This window comes from Salvelinus fontinalis, chromosome 7 (assembly GCF_029448725.1).
Source record: "Salvelinus fontinalis isolate EN_2023a chromosome 7, ASM2944872v1, whole genome shotgun sequence".
NCBI lineage: Eukaryota > Metazoa > Chordata > Actinopteri > Salmoniformes > Salmonidae > Salvelinus > Salvelinus fontinalis.
Genome location: NC_074671.1, coordinates 3,428,043 through 3,441,413, shown reverse-complemented (window position 1 = coordinate 3,441,413; position 13,371 = coordinate 3,428,043).

The following is a 13,371-nucleotide window of genomic DNA, read 5'->3' as shown; positions in this document are numbered from 1 at the left end:
TCAGGGAGAGAGGAGGTCATGGAGAGAGGAGGTCAGGGAGAGAGGAGGTCAGGGAGAGAGGAGGTCAGGGAGAGAGGAGGTCAGGGAGAGAAGAGAGGGAAGGTCAGGGAGAGAGGAGGTCAGGGAGAGAGGAGGTCAGGGAGAGAGGAGGTCAGGGAGAGAGGAGGTCAGGGAGAGAAGAGAGGGGAGGTCAGGGAGAGAGGAGGTCAGGGAGAGAGGAGGTCAGGGAGAGAGGAGGTCAGGGAGAGAAGAGAGGGGAGGGAATACCTTCTAACACTACCTCTGTTTGACTGCTATTGTTTTTTTTAATTGTTTTTTTATTTCACCTTTATTTAACCAGGTAGGCAAGTTGAGAACAAGTTCTCATTTACAACTGCGACCTGGTCAAGATAAAGCAAAGTAGTTTGACACAAACAACAACACAGAGTAACACATGGAGTAAAACAAACATACAGTCAATAATACAGTAGAAAAAAAATAAGTCTATATACAATGTGAGCAAATGAGGTGAGATAAAGGAGGTGAAGGCAAAAAAAGGCCATGGTGGCGAAGTAAATACAATATAGCAAGTAAAACACTGGAATGGTAGATTTTACAGTAGATAAGTGTGCAAAGTAGAAATACTGGGCTGCAAAGGAGCAAAATAAGTAAATAAATACAGTAGGGGGAGAGGTAGTTGTTTGGGCTAAATTATAGATGGGCTATGTACAGGTGCAGTAATCTATGAGCTGCTCTGACAGCTGGTGCTTAAAGCTAGTGAGGGAGATAAGTGTTTCCAGTTTCAGAGATTTTTGTAAATCGTTCCAGTCATTGGCAGCAGAGAACTGGAAGGAGAGGCGGCCAAAGGAAGAATTGGTTTTGGGGGTGACCAGAGAGATATACCTGCTGGAGCGCGTGCTACAGGTAGGTGCTGCTATGGTGACCAGCGAGCTGAGATAAGGTGGGACTTTACCTGGCAGGGTCTTGTAGATGACCTGGAGCCAGTGGGTTTGGCGACGAGTATGAAGCGAGGGACAGCCAACGAGAGCGTACAGGTCGCAGTGGTGGGTAGTATATGGGGCTTTTCTACTTCCTTCCTCCAGGGCCAGTGTTTGACTGCTATTGGTTTAATAACAGGAACAGTCCTCTACTTCCTACCTCCAGGGCCAGTGTTTGACTGCTATTGGTTTAATAACAGGAACAGTCCTCTACTTCCTACCTCCAGGGCCAGTGTTTGACTGCTATTGGTTTAATAACAGGAACAGTCCTCTACTTCCTACCTCCAGGGCCAGTGTTTGACTGCTATTGGTTTAATAACAGGAACAGTCCTCTACTTCCTACCTCCAGGGCCAGTGTTTGACTGCTATTGGTTTAATAACAGGAACAGTCCTCTACTTCCTACCTCCAGGGCCAGTGTTTGACTGCTATTGGTTTAATAACAGGAACAGTCCTCTACTTCCTACCTCCAGGGCCAGTGTTTGACTGCTATTGGTTTAATAACAGGAACAGTCCTCTACTTCCTACCTCCAGGGCCAGTGTTTGACTGCTATTGGTTTAATAACAGGAACAGTCCTCTACTTCCTACCTCCAGGGCCAGTGTTTGACTGCTATTGGTTTAATAACAGGAACAGTCCTCTACTTCCTTCCTCCAGGGCCAGTGTTTGACTGCTATTGGTTTAATAACAGGAACAGTCCTCTACTTCCTACCTCCAGGGCCAGTGTTTGACTGCTATTGGTTTAATAACAGGAACAGTCCTCTACTTCCTACCTCCAGGGCCAGTGTTTGACTGCTATTGGTTTAATAACAGGAACAGTCCTCTACTTCCTACCTCCAGGGCCAGTGTTTGACTGCTATTGGTTTAATAACAGGAACAGTCCTCTACTTCCTACCTCCAGGGCCAGTGTTTGACTGCTATTGGTTTAATAACAGGAACAGTCCTCTACTTCCTTCCTCCAGGGCCAGTGTTTGACTGCTATTGGTTTAATAACAGGAACAGTCCTCTACTTCCTACCTCCAGGGCCGGTGCTTGACTGCTATTGGTTTAATAACAGGAACAGTCCTCTACTTCCTTCCTCCAGGACCAGTGCTTGACTGCTATTGGTTTAGCCTACTGGAGAAAATTGCAGTTCTCTATAGACTCTGTTCCAATACATGACACACTGATGTCACGTACAGATGGGCGCGACTCTTGGCGCCAGTAAGAAAGCCTTCGCTATCTGCGCCCAATCAACGTAGCCAAGATTTATGGTTTTATTACTTCTAAACAAACTTTTTCACAATGATGTTTTGGATTCTTACTTGAAGAGTCGCTGAGATAATATTTTGGTTTTGATCTTGACAAAATAACTATTTTTTTTTTATCCAGCAGATGTTAGCTAGAATGCTAACACTCATATAGGCTGTAGCGAAAGCTAGCCAAAGAGCCGTCATTTTTATAATTTAGTTGATTTACGATGATGAAACAAACCTTATATTCAGCAGGACAATCATATGAGCCTTAAAATCCAATTATAATCCACGAGTAGTATTAAATGCACTCATAAGCTATGTGTAAATCATACGGCTCCCTGTGTATCACAGCGGTCTCAGGCACTGCATCTCAGTGCTAGAGGCGTCACTACAGTCCCTGGTTCAAATCCAGGCTGTATCACAGCGGTCTCAGGCACTGCATCTCAGTGCTAGAGGCGTCACTACAGTCCCTGGTTCAAATCCAGGCTGTATCACAGCGGTCTAAGGCTCTGCATCTCGGTGCTAGAGGCGTCACTACAGTCCCTGGTTCAAATCCAGGCTGTATCACAGCGGTCTCAGGCACTGCATCTCAGTGCTAGAGGCGTCACTACAGTCCCTGGTTCAAATCCAGGCTGTATCACAGCGGTCTCAGGCACTGCATCTCAGTGCTAGAGGCGTCACTACAGTCCCTGGTTCAAATCCAGGCTGTATCACAGCGGTCTAAGGCTCTGCATCTCGGTGCTAGAGGCGTCACTACAGTCCCTGGTTCAAATCCAGGCTGTATCACAGCGGTCTAAGGCTCTGCATCTCGGTGCTAGATGTGTCACTACAGTCCCTGGTTCAAATCCAGGCTGTATCACAGCGGTCTAAGGCGCTGCATCTCAGTGCTAGAGGTGTCACTACAGCCTGGTTCAAATCCAGGCTGTATCACAGCGGTCTAAGGCGCTGCATCTCAGTGCTAGAGGCGTCACTACAGTCCCTGGTTCAAATCCAGGCTGTATCACATCTGGCCGTGATTGGGAGTCCCACAGGGCGGCGCACAATTGCCCAGCGTCGTCCGGGTTTGGCCGGTGTAGGCCGTCATTGTAAATAAGAATTTGTTATTAACTGACTTGCCTAGTTAAATAAATGTAAATATAGACATTTTTTGCTGGTAATAAGATGAGATCTCTCCCTTGTTTTGCCTCCAACTTGTGCGCATCACAGTCTTGCGGCGGTTTGTAAACACGGAAAGGGGTCAACAAGAGATCATCTATGTGTGTAGTGTACTCTAATAGTGCATGCTGTACGAGCTTCAATCTGTTTTCTCTCTCTCTCTCTCTCTCTCTCTCTCTCTCTCTCTCTCTCTGTCTCTCTCTCTGTCTCTCTCTCTCTCTCTCTCTCTCCCTCTCTCTCTCTCTCTGTCTCTCTCTCTGTCTCTCTCTCTGTCTCTCTCTCTGTCTTTATCTCTGTCTCTCTCTCTGTCTCTCTCTCTCTCTCTGGCTCTCTGTCGTTTTCTCTCTCTCTCTGTCTCTCTATCTCTCGCTCTCTGTCGTTTTCTCTCTCTCTCTATCTTTCTCTGTCTCTGTCTCTGTCTCTGTCTCTCTCTCTCTCTCTCTCTCTCTCTCTCTCTCCCTCTCCCTCTCTCCACCCCTCTAATTCTGGAGCATTGTTCTATGCCATAGGAGGTGGTTATGACAAATTAGGAGTCTGTGAATGTTCTGATCGTGTAAAGGCTCCAGCAGTCTGTGTGTGTGTGTGTGTGTGTGTGTGTGTGTGTGTGTGTGTGTGTGTGTGTGTGTGTGTGTGTGTGTGTGTGTGTGTGTGTGTGTGTGTGTGTGTGTGTGTGTGTGTGTGTGTGTGTGTGTGTGTGTGTGTGTGTGTGTGTGTGTGTGTGTGTGTGTGTGTGTGTCAGAGCTGCATGGTTTCTTGGCGCTACAAAAACGTCCATATGGTCATTTAAATACTGCACCTCAAATTGCTCCCAGTCCTCCACTCTGCTAGCTGCTCCCAATCCTCCACTCTGTTAGCTGCTCCCAGTCCTCCACTCTGTTAGCTGCTCCCAATCCTCCACTCTGCTAGCTGCTCCCAATCCTCCACTCTGTTAGCTGCTCCCAGTCCTCCACTCTGCAAGCGGCTCCCAGTCCTCCACCCTGTTAGCTGCTCCCAATCCTCCACTCTGTTAGCTGCTCCCAATCCTCCACTCTGTTAGCTGCTCCCAGTCCTCCACTCTGCTAGCTGCTCCCAATCCTCCACTCTGTTAGCTGCTCCCAGTCCTCCACTCTGCAAGCGGCTCCCAGTCCTCCACCCTGTTAGCTGCTCCCAATCCTCCACTCTGTTAGCTGCTCCCAATCCTCCACTCTGTTAGCTGCTCCCAGTCCTCCACCCTGTTAGCTGCTAACAGTCCTCCACTCTGCTAGCTGCTCCCAATCCTCCACTCTGTTAGCTGCTCCCAATCCTCCACTCTGCTAGCTGCTCCCAATCCTCCACCCCCTAGCTTCTCCCAATCCTCCACCCCCTAGCTTCTCCCAATCCTCCACTCTGTTAGCCGCTCCCAATCCTCCACTCTGCTAGCTGCTCCCAATCCTCCACTCTGCTAGCTGCTCCCAATCCTCCACTCTGCTAGCTGCTCCCAATCCTCCACTCTGCTAGCTGCTCCCAGTCTTCCACTCATCTATCTGCTCCCAGTCCTCCACTGTTAGCTGCTCCCAGTCCTCCACTCTGTTAGCTGCTCCCAGTCCTCCACTCTGCTAGCTGCTCCCAGTCCTCCACTCTGCTTGTTGCTCCCAATCCTCCACTCTGTTAGCTGCTCCCAATCCTCCACTCTGCTAGCTGCTCCCAATCCTCCACTCTGCTAGCTGCTCCCAGTCTTCCACTCATCTAGCTGCTCCCAATCCTCCACTCTGTTAGCTGCTCCCAGTCCTCCACTCTGTTAGCTGCTCCCAGTCCTCCACTCTGCTAGCTGCTCCCAGTCCTCCACTCGCCTAGTTGCTCCCAATCCTCCACTCTGTTAGCTGCTCCCAATCCTCCACTCTGCTAGCTGCTCCCAGTCCTCCACTCTGTTAGCTGCTCCCAGTCCTCCACTCTGTTAGCTGCTCCCAATCCTCCACTCTGCTGGCTGCTCCCAGTCCTCCACTCTGTTAGCTGCTCCCAGTCCTCCACTCTGCTAGCTGCTCCCAGTCCTCCACTCTGTTAGCTGCTCCCAATCCTCCACTCTGTTAGCTGCTCCCAGTCCTCCACTCTGCTAGCTGGTCCCAATCCTTCACTCTGTTAGCTGCTCCCAATCCTCCACTCATCTAGCTGCTCTCAATCCTCCACTCTGCTAGCTGCTCCCAATCCTACACTCTGCTAGCTGCTCCCAATCCTCCACTTTGTTAGCTGCTCCCAAGCCTCCACTCTGTTAGCTGCTCCCAATCCTCCACTCATCTAGCTGCTCCCAGTCCTCCACTCTGCTAGCTGCTCCGAATCCTACACTCTGCTAGCTGCTCCCAATCCTCCACTCTGCTAGCTGCACCCAATCCTCCACTCTGTTAGCTGCTCCCAGTCCTCCACTCTGTTAGCTGCTCCCAGTCCTCCACTCTGCTAGCTGCTCCCAATCCTCCACTCTGTTAGCTGCTCCCAATCCTCCACTCTGTTCCCTGCTCCCAATCCTCCACTCATCTAGCTGCTCCCAGTCCTCAACTCTGTTAGCTGCTCCCAATCCTCCACTCTGCTAGCTGCTCCCAGTCCTCCACTCTGCTAGCTGTTCCCAGTCCTCCACTCTGTTAGCTGCTCCCAGTCCTCCACTCATCTATCTGCTCCCAGTCCTCCACTCTGCTAGCTGCTCCCAATCCTCCAATCTGTTAGCTGCTCCCAATCCTCCACTCTGTTAGCTGCTCCCAGGCCTCCACTCATCTAGCTGCCCCCAATCCTCCACTCATCTAGCTGCTCCCAGTCCTCCACTCTGTTAGCTGCTCCCAATCCTCCACTCTGCTAGCTGCTCCCAGTCCTCCACTCTGCTAGCTGCTCCCAATCCTCCACTCTGCTAGCTGCTCCCAATCCTCCACTCTGTTAGCTGCTCCCAGTCCTCCACTCTGTTAGCTGCTCCCAATCCTCCACTCTGCTAGCTGCTCCCAGTCCTCCACTCTGCTAGTTGCTCCCAATCATCCACTCTGCTAGCTGCTCCCAATCCTCCACTCTGTTAGCTGCTCCCAGTCCTCCACTCTGTTAGCTGCTCCCAATCCTCCACTCTGCTAGCTGCTCCCAGTCCTCCACTCTGCTAGCTGCTCCCAATCTTCCACTCTGCTAGCTGCTCCCAATCCTCCAATCTGTTAGCTGCTCCCAGTCCTCCACTCTGTTAGCTGCTCCCAATCCTCCACTCTGCTAGCTGCTCCCAGTCCTCCACTCTGCTAGTTGCTCCCAATCCTCCACTCTGCTAGCTGCTCCCAATCCTCCACTTTGTTAGCTGCTCCCAATCCTCCACTCTGCTAGCTGCTCCCAGTCCTCCACTCTGCTAGCTGCTCCCAATCCTCCACTCTGTTAGCTGCTCCCAGTCCTCCACTCATCTAGCTGCTCCCATTCCTCCACTCTGCTAGCTGCTCCCAATCCTCCACTCTGTTAGCTGCTCCCAATCCTCCACTCTGTTAGCTGCTCCCAGTCCTCCACTCATCTAGCTGCTCCCAATCCTCCACTCATCTAGCTGCTCCCAGTCCTCCACTCTGTTAGCTGCTCCCAATCCTCCACTCTGCTAGCTGCTCCCAGTCCTCCACTCTGCTAGCTGCTCCCAATCCTCCAATCTGCTAGCTGCTCCCAATCCTCCACTCTGTTAGCTGCTCCCAGTCCTCCACTCTGTTAGCTGCTCCCAATCCTATACTCTGCTAGCTGCTCCCAATCCTCCACTATGTTAGTTGCTCCCAGTCCTCCACTCTGCTAGGTGCTCTCAATCCTCCACTCTGCTAGCTGCTCCCAGTCCTCCACTCTGTTAGCTGCTCCCAATCCTCCACTCTGCTAGCTGCTCCCAATCCTCCACTCTGCTAGCTGCTCCCAATCCTCCACTCTGTTAGCTGCTCCCAATCCTCCACTCTGTTAGCTGCTCCCAATCCTCCACTCATCTAGCTGCTCCCAGTCCTCAACTCTGTTAGCTGCTCCCAATCCTCCACTCTGCTAGCTGCTCCCAGTCCTCCACTCTGCCAGCTGCTCCCAGTCCTCCACTCTGTTAGCTGCTCCCAGTCCTCCACTCATCTAGCTGCTCCCAGTCCTCAACTCTGCTAGCTGCTCCCAATCCTCCAATCTGTTAGCTGCTCCCAATCCTCCACTCTGTTAGCTGCTCCCAGTCCTCCACTCATCTAGCTGCCCCCAATCCTCCACTCATCTAGCTGCTCCCAGTCCTCCACTCTGTTAGCTGCTCCCAATCCTCCACTCTGCTAGCTGCTCCCAGTCCTCCACTCTGCTAGCTGCTCGCAATCCTCCACTCTGCTAGCTGCTCCCAATCCTCCACTCTGTTAGCTGCTCCCAGTCCTCCACTCTGTTAGCTGCTCCCAATCCTCCACTCTGCTAGCTGCTCCCAGTCCTCCACTCTGCTAGTTGCTCCCAATCCTCCACTCTGCTAGCTGCTCCCAATCCTCCACTCTGTTAGCTGCTCCCAGTCCTCCACTCTGTTAGCTGCTCCCAATCCTCCAATCTGCTAGCTGCTCCCAGTCCTCCACTCTGCTAGCTGCTCCCAATCCTCCACTCTGCTAGCTGCTCCCAGTCCTCCACTCATCTAGCTGCTCCCAATCCTCCACTCATCTAGCTGCTCCCAGTCCTCCACTCTGTTAGCTGCTCCCAATCCTCCACTCTGCTAGCTGCTCCCAGTCCTCCACTCTGCTAGCTGCTCCCAATCCTCCAATCTGCTAGCTGCTCCCAATCCTCCACTCTGTTAGCTGCTCCCAGTCCTCCACTCTGTTAGCTGCTCCCAATCCTATACTCTGCTAGCTGCTCCCAATCCTCCACTATGTTAGTTGCTCCCAGTCCTCCACTCTGCTAGGTGCTCTCAATCCTCCACTCTGCTAGCTGCTCCCAGTCCTCCACTCTGTTAGCTGCTCCCAATCCTCCACTCTGCTAGCTGCTCCCAATCCTCCACTCTGCTAGCTGCTCCCAATCCTCCACTCTGTTAGCTGCTCCCAATCCTCCACTCTGTTAGCTGCTCCCAATCCTCCACTCATCTAGCTGCTCCCAGTCCTCAACTCTGTTAGCTGCTCCCAATCCTCCACTCTGCTAGCTGCTCCCAGTCCTCCACTCTGCCAGCTGCTCCCAGTCCTCCACTCTGTTAGCTGCTCCCAGTCCTCCACTCATCTAGCTGCTCCCAGTCCTCAACTCTGCTAGCTGCTCCCAATCCTCCAATCTGTTAGCTGCTCCCAATCCTCCACTCTGTTAGCTGCTCCCAGTCCTCCACTCATCTAGCTGCCCCCAATCCTCCACTCATCTAGCTGCTCCCAGTCCTCCACTCTGTTAGCTGCTCCCAATCCTCCACTCTGCTAGCTGCTCCCAGTCCTCCACTCTGCTAGCTGCTCGCAATCCTCCACTCTGCTAGCTGCTCCCAATCCTCCACTCTGTTAGCTGCTCCCAGTCCTCCACTCTGTTAGCTGCTCCCAATCCTCCACTCTGCTAGCTGCTCCCAGTCCTCCACTCTGCTAGTTGCTCCCAATCCTCCACTCTGCTAGCTGCTCCCAATCCTCCACTCTGTTAGCTGCTCCCAGTCCTCCACTCTGTTAGCTGCTCCCAATCCTCCAATCTGCTAGCTGCTCCCAGTCCTCCACTCTGCTAGCTGCTCCCAATCCTCCACTCTGCTAGCTGCTCCCAATCCTCCACTCTGTTAGCTGCTCCCAGTCCTCCACTCTGTTAGCTGCTCCCAATCCTCCACTCTGCTAGCTGCTCCCAGTCCTCCACTCTGCTAGTTGCTCCCAATCCTCCACTCTGCTAGCTGCTCCCAATCCTCCACTCTGTTAGCTGCTCCCAATCCTCCACTCTGCTAGCTGCTCCCAGTCCTCCACTCTGCTAGCTGCTCCCAATCCTCCACTCTGTTAGCTGCTCCCAGTCCTCCACTCATCTAGCTGCTCCCATTCCTCCACTCTGCTAGCTGCTCCCAATCCTCCACTCTGTTAGCTGCTCCCAATCCTCCACTCTGTTAGCTGCTCCCAGTCCTCCACTCATCTAGCTGCTCCCAATCCTCCACTCATCTAGCTGCTCCCAGTCCTCCACTCTGTTAGCTGCTCCCAATCCTCCACTCTGCTAGCTGCTCCCAGTCCTCCACTCTGCTAGCTGCTCCCAATCCTCCACTCTGCTAGCTGCTCCCAATCCTCCACTCTGTTAGCTGCTCCCAGTCCTCCACTCTGTTAGCTGCTCCCAATCCTACACTCTGCTAGCTGCTCCCAATCCTCCACTATGTTAGTTGCTCCCAGTCCTCCATTCTGCTAGCTGCTCTCAATCCTCCACTCTGCTAGCTGCTCCCAGTCCTCCACTCTGTTAGCTGCTCCCAATCCTCCACTCTGCTAGCTGCTCCCAATCCTCCACTCTGTTAGCTGCTCCCAATCCTCCACTCTGTTAGCTGCTCCCAATCCTCCACTCTGCTAGCTGCTCCCAGTCCTCCACTCATCTAGCTGCTCCCAATCCTCCACTCTGTTAGCTGCTCCCAGTCCTCCACTCTGTTAGCTGCGCCCAATCCTCCACTGTGTTAGCTGCTCCCAATCCTCCACTCTGTTAGCTGCTCCCAATCCTCCACTCTGTTAGCTGCTCCCAATCCTCCACTCTGCTAGCTGCTCCCAATCCTCCACTCTGCTAGCTGTTCCCAATCCTCCACTCTGTTAGCTGCTCCCAGTCCTCCACTCTGTTAGCTGCTCCCAATCCTCCACTCTGCTAGCTGCTCCCAATCCTACACTCTGCTAGCTGCTCCCAATCCTCCACTCTGCTAGCTGCTCCCAGTCCTCCACTCATCTAGCTGCTCCCAGTCCTCCACTCTGTTAGCTGCTCCCAATCCTCCACTCTGTTAGCTGCTCCCAATCCTCCACTCTGTTAGCTGCTCCCAATCCTCCACTCTGCTAGCTGCTCCCAGTCCTCCACTCTGCTAGCTGCTCCCAGTCCTCCACTCTGTTAGCTGCTCCCAATCCTACACTCTGTTAGCTGCTCCCAATCCTCCACTCTGTTAGCTGCTCCCAATCCTCCACTCTGTTAGCTGCTCCCAATCCTCCACTGTTAGCTGCTCCCAATCCTCCACTCATCTAGCTGCTCCCAGTCCTCCACTCATCTAGCTGCTCCCAATCCTCCACTCTGTAACCTGCTCCCAGTCCTCCACTCTGTTAGCTGCTCCAAATCCTCCACTCTGTTAGCTGCTCCCAGTCCTCCACTCTGTTAGCTGGTCCCAGTTCTCCACTCTGCTAGCTGCTCCCAATCCTCCACTCTGTTAGCTGCTCCCAATCCTCCACTCTGTTAGCTGCTCCCAATCCTACACTCTGCTAGCTGCACCAAATCCTCCACTATGTTAGTTTCTCCCAGTCCTCCACTCTGCTAGCTGCTCTCAATCCTCCACTCTGCTAGCTGCTCCCAGTCCTCCACTCTGTTAGCTGCTCCCAATCCTCCACTCTGCTAGCTGCTCCCAATCCTCCACTCTGTTAGCTGCTCCCAATCCTCCACTCTGTTAGCTGCTCCCAATCCTCCACTCTGCTAGCTGCTCCCAGTCCTCCACTCATCTAGCTGCTCCCAATCCTCCACTCTGTTAGCTGCTCCCAATCCTCCACTCTGTTAGCTGCTCCCAATCCTCCACTCTGTTAGCTGCTCCCAATCCTCCACTCTGCTAGCTGCTCCCAGTCCTCCACTCATCTAGCTGCTCCCAATCCTCCACTCTGTTAGCTGCTCCCAATCCTCCACTCTGTTTGCTGCTCCCAGTCCTCCACTCTGTTAGCTGCTCCCAATCCTCCACTCTGTTAGCTGCTCCCAATCTTCCACTCTGTTAGCTGCTCCCAATCCTCCACTCTGTTAGCTGCTCCCAATCCTCCACTCTGCTAGCTGCTCCCAGTCCTCCACTCATCTAGCTGCTCCCAATCCTCCACTCTGTTAGCTGCTCCCAATCCTCCACTCTGTTAGCTGCTCCCAGTCATCCACTCTGTTAGCTGCTCCCAATACTCCACTCTGTTAGCTGCTCCCAGTCCTCCACTCATCTAGCTGCTCCCAATCCTCCACTCTGTTAGCTGCTCCCAATCCTCCACTCTGCTAGCTGCTCCCAGTCCTCCACTCTGCTAGCTGCTCCCAATCCTCCACTCTGTTAGCTGCTCCCAATCCTCCACTCTGTTAGCTTCTCCCAATCCTCCACTCTGCTAGCTGCTCCCAATCCTACACTCTGCTTGCTGCTCCCAATCCTCCACTCTGCTAGCTGCTCCCAGTCCTCCACTCATCTAGCTGCTCCCAGTCCTCCACTCTGTTAGCTGCTCCCAATCCTCCACTCTGTTAGCTGCTCCCAATCCTCCACTCTGTTAGCTGCTCCCAATCCTCCACTCTGCTAGCTGCTCCCAGCCCTCCACTCATCTAGCTGCTCCCATTCCTCCACTCTGCTAGCTGCTCCCAATCCTCCACTCTGTTAGCTGCTCCCAATCCTCCACTCTGTTAGCTGCTCCCAGTCCTCCACTCATCTAGCTGCTCCCAATCCTCCACTCATCTAGCTGCTCCCAGTCCTCCACTCTGTTAGCTGCTCCCAATCCTCCACTCTGCTAGCTGCTCCCAGTCCTCCACTCTGCTAGCTGCTCCCAATCCTCCACTCTGCTAGCTGCTCCCAATCCTCCACTCTGTTAGCTGCTCCCAGTCCTCCACTCTGTTAGCTGCTCCCAATCCTACACTCTGCTAGCTGCTCCCAATCCTCCACTATGTTAGTTTCTCCCAGTCCTCCACTCTGCTAGGTGCTCTCAATCCTCCACTCTGCTAGCTGCTCCCAGTCCTCCACTCTGTTAGCTGCTCCCAATCCTCCACTCTGCTAGCTGCTCCCAATCCTCCACTCTGTTAGCTGCTCCCAATCCTCCACTCTGTTAGCTGCTCCCAATCCTCCACTCTGCTAGCTGCTCCCAGTCCTCCACTCATCTAGCTGCTCCCAATCCTCCACTCTGTTAGCTGCTCCCAGTCCTCCACTCTGTTAGCTGCGCCCAATCCTCCACTGTGTTAGCTGCTCCCAATCCTCCACTCTGTTAGCTGCTCCCAATCCTCCACTCTGTTAGCTGCTCCCAATCCTCCACTCTGCTAGCTGCTCCCAATCCTCCACTCTGCTAGCTGTTCCCAATCCTCCACTCTGTTAGCTGCTCCCAGTCCTCCACTCTGTTAGCTGCTCCCAATCCTCCACTCTGCTAGCTGCTCCCAATCCTACACTCTGCTAGCTGCTCCCAATCCTCCACTCTGCTAGCTGCTCCCAGTCCTCCACTCATCTAGCTGCTCCCAGTCCTCCACTCTGTTAGCTGCTCCCAATCCTCCACTGTTAGCTGCTCCCAATCCTCCACTCTGTTAGCTGCTCCCAATCCTCCACTCTGCTAGCTGCTCCCAGTCCTCCACTCTGCTAGCTGCTCCCAATCCTCCACTCTGCTAGCTGCTCCCAGTCCTCCACTCTGTTAGCTGCTCCCAATCCTACACTCTGTTAGCTGCTCCCAATCCTCCACTCTGTTAGCTGCTCCCAATCCTCCACTCTGTTAGCTGCTCCCAATCCTCCACTGTTAGCTGCTCCCAATCCTCCACTCATCTAGCTGCTCCCAGTCCTCCACTCATCTAGCTGCTCCCAATCCTCCACTCTGTAACCTGCTCCCAGTCCTCCACTCTGTTAGCTGCTCCAAATCCTCCACTCTGTTAGCTGCTCCCAATCCTCCACTCTGTTAGCTGGTCCCAGTTCTCCACTCTGCTAGCTGCTCCCAATCCTCCACTCTGTTAGCTGCTCCCAATCCTCCACTCTGTTAGCTGCTCCCAATCCTACACTCTGCTAGCTGCACCAAATCCTCCACTATGTTAGTTTCTCCCAGTCCTCCACTCTGCTAGCTGCTCTCAATCCTCCACTCTGCTAGCTGCTCCCAGTCCTCCACTCTGTTAGCTGCTCCCAATCCTCCACTCTGCTAGCTGCTCCCAATCCTCCACTCTGTTAGCTGCTCCCAATCCTCCACTCTGTTAGCTGCTCCCAATCCTCCACTCTGCTAGCTGCTCCCAGT